The following is a 14,996-nucleotide window of genomic DNA, read 5'->3' as shown; positions in this document are numbered from 1 at the left end:
TATTCACCAATTTTAAAAAGCTTTCCAAAAATTACTGCTTAAAATGGATTATATTTAATTTAATAGCACCGGTTTGATATATTAAAGTAGCAATGATTGTGAAAGCAAAGTAACAAAGGTTGTGAAAATGTATTTAGAAAACACAACTGCCCAAAAGCATTAAAAAAAGCTTGCAAAACTATCTCAGGGGAAGTTCCAGACACTAACATTGTAGAAAGGTAATCTGAAATTATATGATGGCTAAAACACACAGCTGAGACCTTGAGTCAGATTATCTCTGTTTCTAAAATAGACAAAGTTCCTGTGTTCCCAGTTTTGCCGATTGCATAAGGACTGGAATGTAAATAATTCCAACATTTCTGAAAGCGAGATGAAATTGGAATTTGGATTTGAGAACCAAAATTTATCCATGTGCGGTGTAGAAGTAATGTTTTTCAGATAAATTCACAGAAAAAAAACAAAATGCTAATCAATATAGATGCCACCTCTGGTTCATGAAACCTAGCTCTGAAAGAGCAGGAAGATACTGCCTTATAACTCCTCAGAGTATCCGCTTCAGTCATTGGGCAGAGATGAAATACTGAGCTAGAAGGAGTCCCAGTCCAAACTGAAACACCTGGTCTTGAAGCCTCAAAGGGCAGATGATACATTAAAAGTTCTTACCACTTTCTCTTCAACTGTCAAAGACGTACTTCCTCAAAGAATGGCCTTCTCTCATTTTTTCTACTTCTTAATTCTCTTCTCAGAAGACAGTGTACCCTCTTATTTCCTTCTTTGCACACTACTTCTCTTTAAATTTTACTACTCATTTTCACCCACCTCAACTTACTGGGCTATTTTCGAATAGAAGGCTTCTCCCTGTTCGTAGCATCTTCTGAATGTAGGTCACTGCCAGATAAATTTGAGTTATCTATTCCTTGTCTTGCCTCAGACATAAAGGAGGACTACTTCACAACTGCAAATCTGAGAAACTCGCTCCCTTCATTTAGGAACAATTGCAGCAAAGAAATAATAGTGCCACTGCTGCCAGATCTGGTCACTCAAAAATATTTCATGTATGAAGAAGAAAGTAGACCTTGCCTGCAAAGTCTTCTGCTGAAACTCTGAAAATAGGCAAATTTCTAGACAGCATATGAGATATCAAGGGCAGAAAGAGGTACTGAAGAAATGCAAGTCCAGGTGAAAGATGCTGCAGAGGAAAAAGTTTGGCTTAGAAGGAGCCAGACAACATTGCAGTCATATTGCCTTCTTCCAAGAGACACTTAATTGTTAAGATTAGAGTCTACCCTAAAACATACCAGACAAGAATACAAGAGAGATCTGAGCTTGTATGTTATGTCCTCTCACATATCCCAGCGGGAGCAAGAACAAGGAGCGCATACACCTGTTGAGGGATGGAGACAATACCAAGGCACTGCGGAGCCTGAACTTGGAATTGCTATTGCCAATTTGTTGTTTGTTGGGTGTTTTTTTTTTTTCTGGTTTGGTTTGGGTTTTTTTTTAAACTTCTTTATTCCTCTTGCACACAAGCTTTAAAGTCATGTTATCATAATAAAGAAGATATTTAACTATGAAACCAAAACTGAGGGCAACTTGCTTTGTCACTTAAAAAGCGTATCACAGTTCAAGTTTTTACTACAAAGTAAAATATGACCTTGTTCATTCAAGCATAGAAGAACCCTCTGTTCAGTCATTCTCTCATTTTACGTACCAGCTAGTAAGAAACAAAGACTCGTGCATACGTTCACATACACAAATATTAGCAGACATCAACATCAAGACACATTTATGTTTTTATAGATGCGAATAATAACAATGAAGCAATATGCAGAGTGTATATGACAACAAGCCATCAGGGATTCATTCTACCTTTGCTGCAGTGGTTATCTATCTCCATCAACCTCCCTATGAAGAAACATTCAGTAAAATTAAGACAAACAAATCAATATGAAGTTGATGCATAGAAGTTTATTAAAACTGTGCTCAATGAGAATGTGCTCCTCATTCAGCAGCAAGGTGGCTTCCATTTCCTCTATCTTAGGTACTTATAAAGTATAGTCATTGTTTAGAATATTATACTTTTAGAAACATGATGTTCCTGTTCAGGAATATAATACCAGCCTCAGGGAGTTGCTCTACTCAGATACAACTAAACAGCTATTATACAACAGCTACGCTGTCAATTTCCCTGAGAGACAAGCCCTAAAAAGCCAATTTTCAGCTGCAGTAAAATGAGATTTACTTTGTGTCACTTTTTTCCCTTTATTGTTTGGTGGTGCAATAAAGTTATTTATATATTAATCTTGATGAATACGAGATTACATTAAAAAACTGAATGTATACTATACTTTAAGAGACTGAAAATTAAAAATAAATTAAAATCCACCACTAAGGTTATATTTCTTCAGAAATACAGGCTATACTGCAAACTATCATCAACTTTTCCTTGCCTGTAGGATTTTGAACATCTATACTACGTAACACTGACTTGATTCAGCAAGATCTCTCCAACACTATATATACTGCTTTGTTGTCCCATTAGTCTTTCATAGCATCCTCTTTTCATATCATCCCATTTCAGAACTTAACAAGCCATACTAAATATTTATATCACAGACTACCTTCCAAGCATCACCACACAATGTCATAAAGCATGACAAACAACAAACCATCTTATGGAAAGATTTGTGTTCCTCTAGGAATTTCCCCTTTGTGTAAACTCTGTTTTCAGTATTTTAAAGGAATTCTGAAAATTACCCTATTTGCAGGTACCAAATATGAAAAAAGGCTTTATGAAAAATGTTCCACTTCACAAGCTAAAATTGCAAATGAAGTAACTAATAAAATGGATATTAAGAATGCATGAGGTAATACAAATTTCTCAAGGCACAACAACAAAAGCAGAATTAAGAGCATCCTGGTCTTGTGAAAAACCTCCAGCTCCTTAATTCTGCATACATCCTTCCTGTTCACACCAGCATTATTTCTTGGGAAGCGTGCATAATGACTGTTCATGTTCGTGTAATCACCAATTTACCATAGCGCTTCTTAATATCACGGAAGAGAAAGATGAGAAATCCTATCCAATCTAGTCATAATATAACATAACCTCAGTGTGCTAGGTATCCTGCCTCCAGGTAGCTCTTGGCATTGCAGAGGGAAATCTTCAGGTTGCTCTCCTGCCTTCTGGAAAACAAAAACCTCATTCTTCTAACTATTAAAAGATTCTCAAATACAAGGAACTTCCTGCAGCATCTCAGTTTCTCCTACCCACTTCACACTGCAATTTGACCCTACTTTATTAGCTTCATAAAGTAATACTAAGGAATTAAGGGGACTAAACAGAAATTTTGGTAAAAGGAAAACAAAACCTGGGGGAAAGGAAACCTTCGTTCTTTAATTGCTCCAAGACTCTCAAGGGATTAGGGAATGAGGGAGTAAAAATATTTCCCATCACTCCCTCATTCATCCCCAATATTCACATAGTAAACAAAGAAAAAGAGTTTTTCTTTTCCTGTATTCTCAACACTGCAAACTGAAGGACTTTTTATGGTTCTTGCTTGTCAATCCTGGCATATGGATCATGGATCGTCACACACATCTACTTGTCACAGGACAGAAGTATTTTTTCCCCTCAGTATTTACTCAATGTGTTGTCATCGCAACATTTTAGGCCTTAAATCAAGAAGATAGTGCAGTATCTGCCTTCCTGCTATTGTGGCAAGAAAGATGACTGCCTTAGAGAGACTATCAAAACCCCTTTACACACCAGAGGGCATGTACCAGCAATTCCACAGCTGGAACTGATTCCAGTCCAACTTTCCAACTTAATGATATTTAATTACTTTTTCAAACATAATTTCATTAAAAAAAAAATCAAAACCAAAGAAAACAAAAACTAGAACTTCACCCTCCACATTTTCCCAGCATTCCCCACATGGATAAACAGCAGGTTTGCGTTATGTGCTAGACACAATTCCATTCCTTTGCCATTGAAGCCTCTGGAATATCCATAGAAGTGCGCAGTGAATCTCTTACTTCTGGAGACACTCGTTTTAGCATATCCTTCCACGTGAAGTAAACCAAAGCCATGGGAAATCCTATTTTGATCATGATTTGTATCAGCACCCCATAACTATGACTGAAATGAACCTTGTTTTGTGCTTGTACTTTGCGGTTTCATAAAGAAGACACAGAATAACCACCGATCTCACTACGCCTTTATTGCCGTTGAATACTTTACAATGTTAGCAAGCAGTTTACGTAAGACAGCACTTCATACGTAAGTTTTCCAACACTTTTATTACAGAACCATAAAAGTTTCTAACAAAAGACTGAATTCTTAATGATACTGAAGTACAATTAAAGGACAAAGAAGAGTTTTATTTAACTAATAATTGCATTTAAAACGGACTTAAGATGTTGAATGCATTAGAAAATCCCTTCTACATATTTTTGGCATTTAAACACTTCATCAAGGTTAAAACGTTCCGTTGTCAATTATTTCATTTTTATATCCTCTATGATTTCAGAAACAATGAGCCTGTCAATGAACCAAGCATTAACTTGGACTAGCTGAATAAATCGAAGTGACACAAAATCCTTGTCCTGCAACCCTCTGTCAAACCTGGTTCCAATTGGTCAGTAACTTTTCCAGAATCTTCCCTCTTTTGACTCTGATGTTTGGTTGAACACGAACAACTTCATTTTGCTACTAAGTTTAGGCCCTAAAACTAGATTTTCTTTTCAAACACTCTTTTCAGAATGGTGATTAAATAAAAATCTTTCCTCTCCGATTCCACTTTGTCCACAACACATAATGGTGAACCAGAAGCAACCAGTTCGATTATTTTTTGCAAGGAAGATGTGCTGTGCTCTAGCCTCTTCTACTCCTGCTGCCAATGCTCTCCATTCTACCTTACTTTTTTATCCACGTTGTCTCTGCTCTTCAGCCTCATACTGCCCTTCCACGCAGTTTCTTCCACACCAACGTACACCTTGTCCTCTTTCTCACCACTTGCCTTCTCTCGTTCCTTAACCTCTGACCATTTGCAATTTTGCTAGTACCACCCTTTTCAGGTTCCTGGGCCCACTGCATTTCCACTAAGCTTCAATCTCTGTTCCCCACCTCTCCCCAAACATCAGTCTTCATCCCTCCATGAGTACAACTGCTGCCTAAACACTCTGGGGTTGAGGGAGAAGCACAGATAAAGAAAGACTATTTAGATTAAACTTACCCATCACCTACTGTTGTGGGATGCATCATGTTTAACTACCTGGTCCAGATGACGACTGCACAGGCAGGTGACACGCAAGGACCAACAGACAGGAAGATACTCGTGTTACATGGAATATTCAGATAGTTTAGTTAAATAAGCCAAACAAGCACTTCCATCTCCTTTTAAACTAATACAGTTACTTTCTCTTAGAGTAATTTTCAAAATTCTGAGTCATTTTAGTTTAAACTTTCCGGAATAACCCTGCTCAAACACACTCATCATGGCAAAATTCAGTATGACTAAGAAATAAGCTACTGAAAACAACATCTTGAAATAAATAAAAAAAAATAACCAGGTAGCCTTACTCCTGACACTGCTACTGTTATGGCCTGGAACACACACAAACAGGCTAGAACACATATAAATCACATCATCATAGACTGACCTGGAGGTTCAGGTTCTTTAGTTATGAAACATACAACGTAGCACCCACATTTTCATTCCCATATTCTCTAGGTATGTTAAATATCTATAGTGTTCCAATTTCTGTTTCATAATCATCTCTGTTTCCTTTGAATATAAAAGCCTTGGACTTTATTTTCAGTAATAAGTATTATAATATCCTTTTCCCTTTGTTTTGCTTGCCATGTAATTTGAAAAAAAGCTAAGCAGGATGTGAAGTATAGCCACGTTTCCTAGCTTCCTCTGTCCTCCAGAAAAAACCCAGGCAATTCCTAAAGCTTACACATAAAATATAAACCTGCATTTAGTGGTTTAAAAAAAAAATGGATTCCTCTTTCAGTATACCAGCAGTAAGCTACCATATTCCACATTTTTTACCTGAATTTACAGTCAGCTGCAGAAGATGACAATTACAGACCCATAGGTATAGCAGGCTAAGAGACAGTACACGATTATCAGTCGGTTAGCTCGCGTTTTCAAAAATCACCTTTTGACTAAGTACTTAAATGGCCTTCCTGTTTAACGGCAAATAGCTCTTTTATACACATATGTAGAAAAAAATGAGAACATCGTGGCCTGGAGTAGCTGCTATATTAAAACCAAACGAGCATGTTCATACAAAGGATGATAAGCAAGCACATGATGACAAGCAGACCAAGTTTTATTTCCACTTCTAACACCAACTTCCTTCTTGTCCTTCAGTAACACACACGACTTGGTTCCCCTGCCAGCAGCACGAGGACACCAAGTTACTGCCTTTGACCAACTTCACAAAAGTGTGCCAGTGCTCCATTAACAACAAAGATTGGTATTTCCGCAGTCTTGGTGTCATAATTTTATTTTCTACCCCACTCCCAGTTCCATTTGATGATACCCATTTTCTACAGTTACAACATGAAACAATCTGACTGAACAAAGTGAAGAACCTGCTAACAAACATGAATACTTCAGCAATAAATTATCTTGGGGAGAGCTAGAATGGTCTGGGTAAAATACTTCGGCAACATCTGGCAGCAAGTGAGCAAAGGAAAGAACTCTTATCAGCAGCTTTTTTCCTTGCTCTTCAAATCCTCTTGCTTAGAAGAGGCAAGTTTGTTGTTTTACATTTTGTACAGCACTGAGCTGTGGTAAAATAACACCCCCTCTGAGACTTATCGTTTGTAAATCTACAGACTCTTAACAAGTGAGACTGAAGCAACCAGCTGCTGCAAGAGAGAAGTAACATTTGTGGAATTTTAAATTTCTCCAAAAAAAAATAACTGTCTTTCTTACACCAGAATAAAAATATTAATCTGCTTTATTGTAAGCTTTTTTTCACATGTGTGTCAGTTTTGCAGAGGTAACATTTGGCTCCCAGACCATTACGTAATATTCTGAAATACAATCTGGACTACATCTCTTAATTCAGGACATCAGCAGAGCCATTAGAACACAGAGTTCTACTATCCCAGTAGTGGTTCTGTGGATCATTCACTCTTGGCCATTAGTACAGGGCTTAATAACAGCAAAAGAGTTATTCTTTCCCAGGAAACTGAATTGCTCTTAAACACTTATAAACTTGCTGTGGTAGCAATGAGAATTCTTGTTCCTTTATTATGGCACTGTATTTACAGTACAGGAAAGGTATGAGAAAAATACAGTCAGAAAAACAAAATTCTGAGAAAGTACAGCTTCTAGAAGACATATCCATTTAATAAGTCTGAAGGATTTAGAATAAACACATATATCTCACTCATTCTAAACTCCTTTCAGTTGCACTAATGGAAGACTGCAAGGACTTAGCTTTAAAATCTTATTTTTATATTCAAAAGATAAACTGAATCTTTAAAATTGTATCTAAAGTAAGAAAGAGTATAAATCAAGGCTGTAAGTTAATTAATATTAGACTTTTTAACCTGCCAAAGTGCAATTTCCAAATACATAATAAAACTCTAGCCAACTGTAATAACATCATACACAAAACTTGAAGAATTCTGTTTTCTCATTAGCACATAGGAAATGGTAACAAGATAAATTCTAGTCCAGCAAAGCACTCTAACTATGCAAGACCCACTTCAGATGAGAGACAGGTATTAGTATTCCACTTAAGTAAAGAAGGATGCACAGGCACAGATGAAAAAACGTGTGCCCCAAAATCACTCAGGAGATCAGTAAGAATGAACAGTACTAGTCTTCCAAGCCTCAGTGCAGTGCAATAGTCTCTACACTACATATCTCCACTCTGCAAATGAAGTAAATGGAGCTATGCCTTTCACCACTTAACTGAAGCTTACATTAAGAAAACACTGCAAAACCTACGCTGAAGTTTTCTTGTGGATACTTTAATTATAAGATGACAACAAAATACATGAAGTGGTAACAGTCAACAGTTAAAATATACTATACACTTCATAAAATAAACTGAAGGTAAAACATACATGAAAAAAATAATCAGAATTACTTATTTCGGATAGATTAAAAACAATGACACACCAAGAAGTGCAAAACTGTTTCATCAGACTGAATAAATGTGAAGTGTTTTGGGTTTCTTTCCCCCTCACAACTTTTCGAAAACTTACAACGACAAGATCTATAAATACATAGAAGGATTTCTGATTAAATCGCAACAATTTGTATCCTGGTTCAGTATAGTCCCTAAAACTCGTACACGCGGCTAACAGAGACTGACCAGGACTCATTCTTAAACAAGACTTCAGTGCTTACCCAGCTGCAGAAGCTGTATCACTTTAACTACACATATATAACTAAAGGGATGTAACGCCATAGCACAGGCGGACCACAAACAGTTTATATCCTATAGGGAAAAGGGAACAACCTGTAAGAGTATTCACAGTAAGGAGAATAGCAAGGTGCGTAAATTTCTTAAGCTATAGTTGTTACAATTCCCCTAATCAAACAATCTACACTGGTGAAACTTTGTGCAGAGCATGCTCTAGAATAAAATTATTAACAGTATTATGAACTGTATGTGCATGTTTTTGTAAAGACTAAAAAAAGAATTCTTTTAGCTTTTTAAAAAAAAAACAATTAAATGAGACATTTACATACATTGAAAATGACCTACACCCTCTTGCTATCCTCCACAGGATGCTGGCTCAAGTATTTTCCAATATCCACAGATCAGAACATATTGTCCATGCTCCGTATTTCTGTGAGCTGTTTAATGGAATGCACACATCGTACTCCAAATAGGGGCAAGAAAAAAAAATGAATCTTGCCTGGACAGCTCTTAACGGCATGTGACCCACAAAAAAAAAAAGGGGGGAAAAAGAAGAAGTAATTCATTGCATGGCATAAAAATTCACTAATAAGAGTATCGAACCAGATCTAGACTCTCATTCTCCCTCCCAAAACGATACTAGTCATTTACTTAGATGTAACTGACAAAGAGCAGTCACAAACCGCAACAGTAGATTAAATGTATATACATACACTGCCATTGTGTCTCTAAAATTACAATTTATGTTTCCACTTAGGACAAAAGAAAATATTTAAGAAATGATAATAAAAAAAAAGATACTGATCAGCTACACAGAAAAGTATCATACAGACGTGTTAACTACTTATATTTCTAAGTGATGAACTCTGGGCCATACAGCTGGCGTTGTGGGAACGAGGGAAAGCTATCCACTGCTCCACGGAGACCCGGGACATGTGGCTAATTGAGGCAATATTTCAGGATAAAACCAGCCCTTGATTTATTATTGTTTACACACATCATAAGCAGGGCCTCTGGGCAATGTCAAGTTTCAGCTAATTGCGGCTGTGTAAACACTCAGGAAGCCTCGGTCTAGGTGTCAAGAAGCCTCTACTCGTAACCGAGCCAAGAGACAATGAGGTCACATCATAAAAAAACAGAGGAAGAAACCACCTCACGCCAGAACTGCGCACACTGCCCCAAGTGCCCGCCGCGAACAGAATCTGCTTTCTATGAATAAGAGGGGAGGCGGAGGGGGGGGGAGGCACAGCCAACGACACGCCAGCCCCCGCTCTCCCGGGGGCCGGGGCGGGCTCCGCGCCGCCACGGAAGCAGCAGGGCGGGGGGCAGGGTCTGGGGGTCACCACCCCCACACACCCCCGCCGGCACCGGGCCCGTGCGCGGCCGCAGCGGCCGCCAGCAGCTCCCTCCCCCCGCCCCCCCCCGGGCTGCACCCAGCCGGGCCGGGGCAGGTGCGGAGGGGAGGCAGCTGCCGCGACGATTTTATCCCCGCCACAGGCCAGGGATCCCCGGGATGTGTCGGGCCGGCTCGGCGGGGCCTGGCGCGGCAGCGAAGAGAGGCGGGGGCGACGACGAGACCCCGCAGAGCCCCTACTGGGCGCTCCCCCACCCGCCGCCCCCACCCCCAAGGAACGCCTGCCAACGAGGCGCTGGCCCTTTAAGGATCACGTCGCCTCCTCCCTCCCGTCGCCCCCTCTCCTTCCTCCTCCTCCTCCTCCTCCCCCCGGGGCCGCCGCCGCCGCGTCTCCCTCCGCGCGGCGCCGAGCAGCGGCCCGCGCTCCCTCTCGCCCCGTTCTCCCCTCCCCTCCCCTCCGCGCGCGCGCGCACACGACGGCTGCGCGCCCCCGCCGGCGCGCTCCCACAAGAGACAACGGTTTCACGGCGGCCGTTCCAGAATTTTCCTCGCTCCCTCCCCTCCTCCCCCTCCCCGCGCCTGCCCGCCACCGCCCCTAACCCCCCCCCTCCGGGCGAGTTGCGGAGCGCGGGTGCCCCCTCCCCGCTGCTCCGCGTGCCGGGCTCGCCCCCCCTTCCCCCCCCCCCCCTTTCTCCTTCCCCAACCACCACCCCCCCCCCCCCGGGTCTGGTGGTACGCCTGGGCCCGGCCGGCGGCGGCGGCGGCGGGCGCGCCGTGATGGATGGCTGGCTGGCTGGCTGGGAGCGGGGTTTGAGTGACAGCGCTTACCTGGGTGCCAATCTTCGTCACACTGACAAGCGGCTGCAGCAATCGGGACCCGCACCGCCGCGACACGCGTCACCGCGCACACACGCCCCCAGCCAATCGCCGGCCGCGCCGCCCGAGACGACACCACGCCGCGCATCACGCCTCATCAATATTCACCGAGGGGGGCGGGGCGAGCGCCCGGCGGAGGGCGGGGGTCGAGCGGTCGCCCCGCCCCGCCGCTGTGGCGGCGGGGCGGGGCGACCGTTCGGCCCCCTCCCCGCTCCGGCACCTCCCGGTTCGCGCTCATGAATATGGACGAAGGGGGCGAGGAAACTTGAGCAGCCCCGGCCACGCCTTTCCCCCCGGGTCGGCGTCGGGGGGAGGTGAAACCACCTCCTCGGGGGAGGGGAGGGGAGAGGAGAGGGAGGGAGATACCGAGTGGCTCCGCCGTGAGGCCTCCCCCGAGGCCGTACACGGGCCTGTGTCCCGGACACCCGCGGGGAAGTTGTCTGCCCTGTGCGCGGTGCAGCTGCCTGGGAAAACTGCCCTGCGGATCCTTTGCGATGCTGCCGCCCTTCCCTTCCTCCCCCCGAAACGTGCTCCCGTCTTCCTTCACACCGCGGTCCTACTGCAGGCTCTGGGCTAGGGCGGACCCGGCACTGCAACCGGCAAATATCCAGGACCTCGGGATCCTGCCCTGAGGTCCTGCCATGATCCGAAATAAAGGTGCTGGGTACAGATGTCTATCTTCTCCCGAAGCTCCGCTTCCTCTCTCCACTTGGAAGAAAACACGCTCTGTATCCCTAGAACTGATCTTAGGTAAGGAGCAGGAGAATCAGGGAAATGTTTCTGACAGGTGGGAGCCTTGTGGCTTAGCCATTTTGCTGTTGGGATATTTAATTTCTCTCCTGTAGATTCTCTGCTGTGCGAAAGGGCTTGAATGTCCGCCTTTCAGTTGGGTCAGTGAGACGACCTCTCATCTCTACCTTGCCCTTCATTCTTAAGATATCTGAAAGATCATCTTAGCAACCTCTCCCTGTCTCTATGAGGGCAAAAGTTATCAAGGGTGGGGAAGAAGCTGACACATACAGAGCAAATCTCTTAGGAACCTCAGCTCAAAACTAAAGCAGGTTTAGTTTCAGGTTTTGTAGTCCCTCTGCAGAACAGCAGCTGGGAATCTACTTGATTATCCTGTACCCCTGTAAACTGGGAATGCCCTACATATTTCAAGGTCTGTGCCACTCTTCCTGTTGGTTTAACAGTAGCAAGCTGCCTAGTTTGTTTCATGTAACGCTTTCCTGGGCCTGGCCACTTAAAGAAGATCTGACTAATAGACGGCCAACAGAAATGGCTACTTAAATGTTCCCGCAAGCCAGGTCTGCCTTCAGTCCTTTGAGCGTAACTGCCGTGTCAAGACCCAGCTCAGCCAACACAGTTGCTCTCAGCGTTCAGGAATCTAGTCACTCTGTGCACACTGCCACCATTTGTCCGCTATCAAAACCGTCATTTCATACTCTCGCTAGACCACTTGGAGCCTTTACAGGAGTTTATTTTCGAGGCATTTTCCCCTGTACAGTCACCACCACATGGACATCGGGCTTGTGAACAGAGAAAGAGTTTGTACACCTAGCAGAGACAGTGGGAATGAAAATGAACTGTGCTAAACCAGAGTGCTCAGATGCGTGAATCGTGTCTCAGAGTTCATGTGAATGACTTATATAAACAGGATTTTTAAAAAAACCCACCAGCTCTTGGTTTGTCTTACTCATAAGAGACTCTTTCTCTATTTCTGCTCTTGCGCCATGTAACAACACCTCTAATACAATTCCTGTGACCAGGCTGGCGGCTTCTACCACAAGTTTCATCTCTCATTATCCCTGACACATTCATTAGTGACACATTCACTAAACAGTGCTTAAAATTAACTGCTTCCCATGCCCAGACCTGCCTCTTCTTCAAGTTTGATTCTCCCTGCAAACTCTTTGTTCTCCTTCTGCCTTGCCTGCACTTCTTTGGATAGGAGTTCACCGATTTCTTCTGAGAAAGTACAGATTAAATTCAAACTAATTTAGTTTCTGTTTAATCCCTTCTCCCAGTGATCTTCAAAGCCTTTCCTGACGCCTCTCCCAACTTGAATTTCCTTTCTCCTCCTGCTTCCCTTTCATTTTCCTTCCCTTCCTGCCTGCCTCTTGCTCTTCCCCAGCTCCTCCTTCACACGCGACAGGTGTAGAAATTCCTCACCTGCTGTCTTCCCCTCACCTCAGTAATCCCCTCTCTTGGTCTCCTTTGTAATTAAGGTTACTCTATCCTTTACTCTCCTCACATCCTTACGCTTTTCGTAATATCGATAAATGTTCCAATTCTCTCAGTCTTAAAGCATGTGATTCCCCAGTCACCAGGATCAAGAAAGCCTGGTTTCCCACGTGTTTGTGCCTCGTGGTTTGCTAACTTTAGAGTCTAGGTAGGTGCAAGCTCTGACTGAAATCTCTTCCAAAGTTGTGCTGTACCTAAGGTCTCTCTTTAGTGAGTGGATGTTGTTGCCTAAAAGCTCCTGCTGCAGACTTTCCATCATTCAGGGAATACACAATGCATCTTCCCTGCTCCACAACTTACTTTCATGAAAGATACAGGAACTAAATTATTCTGGCAGTTTTAATCCTGTCTCGCTGGGTGCAAATGTTATTAAACAACATGGATACACTCCCAAATATACCTGTACCTACATGACATGACCATATAAACCTTTTTCCCATAAGAAAGTAACCTAAAAATCACCCTTGATCTAACTTGCGCCTTCCAGCTGCCCATCTCTCAACTCACTGAATGCACTCTTCCCAACCACTGTTGAGAGGTCCCTGCTTTTCATTTTATCTTCAGTTCTCTCTGATAAGCCTCTGCAGGCTGGAAAGCTAAGCTTAATTTTTAAAATATCACAGCTGAAACGACTCCACGAGATGAAGGTTTAAGAAAAGCACTAAAAATTACAAGGCCTTTGAGAGAAGCCTGCAACGTTTGAAAAAGAAACAGAACTTGGAGGAGAGGAGTAGCAGAGGAAAAGAGAGAAGAAGTAGCAGAGACAAGTGATTCAAAGCCAAGGGAAAAAAAACCCAACACAACACAACAAACAGAAAGGGCAAGGATAGGTATGCTTTTCTTTCTGTGTTTCTCATCAGCCAAACAAACTGTGTTGTCCCTCATCGGTTCTGCAAAAGGACAAGAGTCCAATACATAGGACAAAAGACAGCAATCATGAGGAAATTCTTCATACTACACATTTGATAAGGATTGTTACACAACTGATGTCGTTTTACGCTATGAACTTCCATTGGTATGGGTGTACTCACTTGAATGCAATGGTGAGAGTGCTGCTTTTTTTCTAAGAAAGCAAGAGGTACATGCCAAGGTGAATGAAATGCCATTTTAATATTTTGTAATTGCAAATTGAAAGTAGTAAAAATGAGGTTCTGTAATATTTAGGCTTTTAACCGCGAGTAGCCTAATACTCAGATCCTCAGACTTCTGTTACTTTCTTCACATTGTACGTATTAAATACGCTCGTTAAGTACAGCTCATTTCTCAAAGCATGCACAGAGATGTTTGTAGGGTCAGGACCTTACTTGGTTACTGAGAACAGTCCCGGATATATAAGAGCATTCCTCACAGTTGGACCAAATATTTGCAAACGCTAAGCTACAAAGGTCCCGTCTCACAAAATGAGGAAAGCACTCTCCCAGGTCTGTTCTCTGAGACATGCTTTCGGTTGCAATTTGGTGATATTAGGATTGCGTAAAGGTATCGGAGGGCAAAACTGGATCCTACATGTGGTTACTAGCCGAATTAGGCTTCCTCTGACATCACTGAGTAGTTTCCAAGTTCTCGGTACTACAACTGTGTGCATAATATAACATTCATAAGCATTTAACCTATTCAGAAAAAGGAGACTTCTTACACTTCTTGATCGCGTACTTTGCAACTCTTTCATAATTAAACTTTCAAAGGAAACATTTACATAGAAGTGAAGGGATGGGCTTCCACGCAGGTGGCAGTAATCTGTACTTATAACTTATTGAATAAAGACTGTAATTGCAGTGGTGATAAGACTGGAATAATCTAAACAGAGATGGGTTTTCCCCAGATTTCCATAAAAATCAGGTGAATTTTTAAGCGCTGATCTCTTAACAATGGGAGGCCTCTGCAGCAAACCAGTTTCTTCTTTCATCACTCCAAGGGAAACAAGTGTGTAATAAGACATGTCAACGACTTAGATGTCCTCTAGCTGTTTGGAGAACATTCCAAAAAGCAACCTCTGCGCGCCCTGTTTGCAGGCACAGCACGTTCACATCTGCAGCCACGACTTTACGTGGTATAGGAGGAGCCTGGGAAAAATGTGTGACTTCTTTTATAATGGATATGGCTTTTAAGATTTTAAAGCTGA

At 42.7% G+C, this 14,996-nt stretch overlaps 1 protein-coding gene across 2 annotated transcripts in view; it reads right to left on the bottom strand.

Annotated features, from left to right (window-relative positions):
• The window catches only part of PKNOX1 (PBX/knotted 1 homeobox 1), a 43,919-nt gene extending 33,274 nt beyond the window's left edge, over window positions 1–10,645 (bottom strand). For both annotated transcript variants that reach the window (XM_086618361.1, XM_086618369.1), the window contains exon 1: window positions 10,583–10,645. The gene's annotated coding sequence lies outside the window, so the exon portion shown is untranslated. The remainder of the gene's footprint in view (window positions 1–10,582) is intronic.
• Between the last annotated feature and the right edge of the window lie 4,351 nt (window positions 10,646–14,996).

The sequence above is a fragment of the Tauraco erythrolophus genome, chromosome 1, assembly GCF_009769465.1.
Source record: "Tauraco erythrolophus isolate bTauEry1 chromosome 1, bTauEry1.pri, whole genome shotgun sequence".
Classification (NCBI taxonomy): Eukaryota; Metazoa; Chordata; class Aves; order Musophagiformes; family Musophagidae; genus Tauraco; species Tauraco erythrolophus.
Note: the sequence above shows the minus strand (reverse complement) of the source record. Positions and strands in the feature narration are given on the sequence as shown.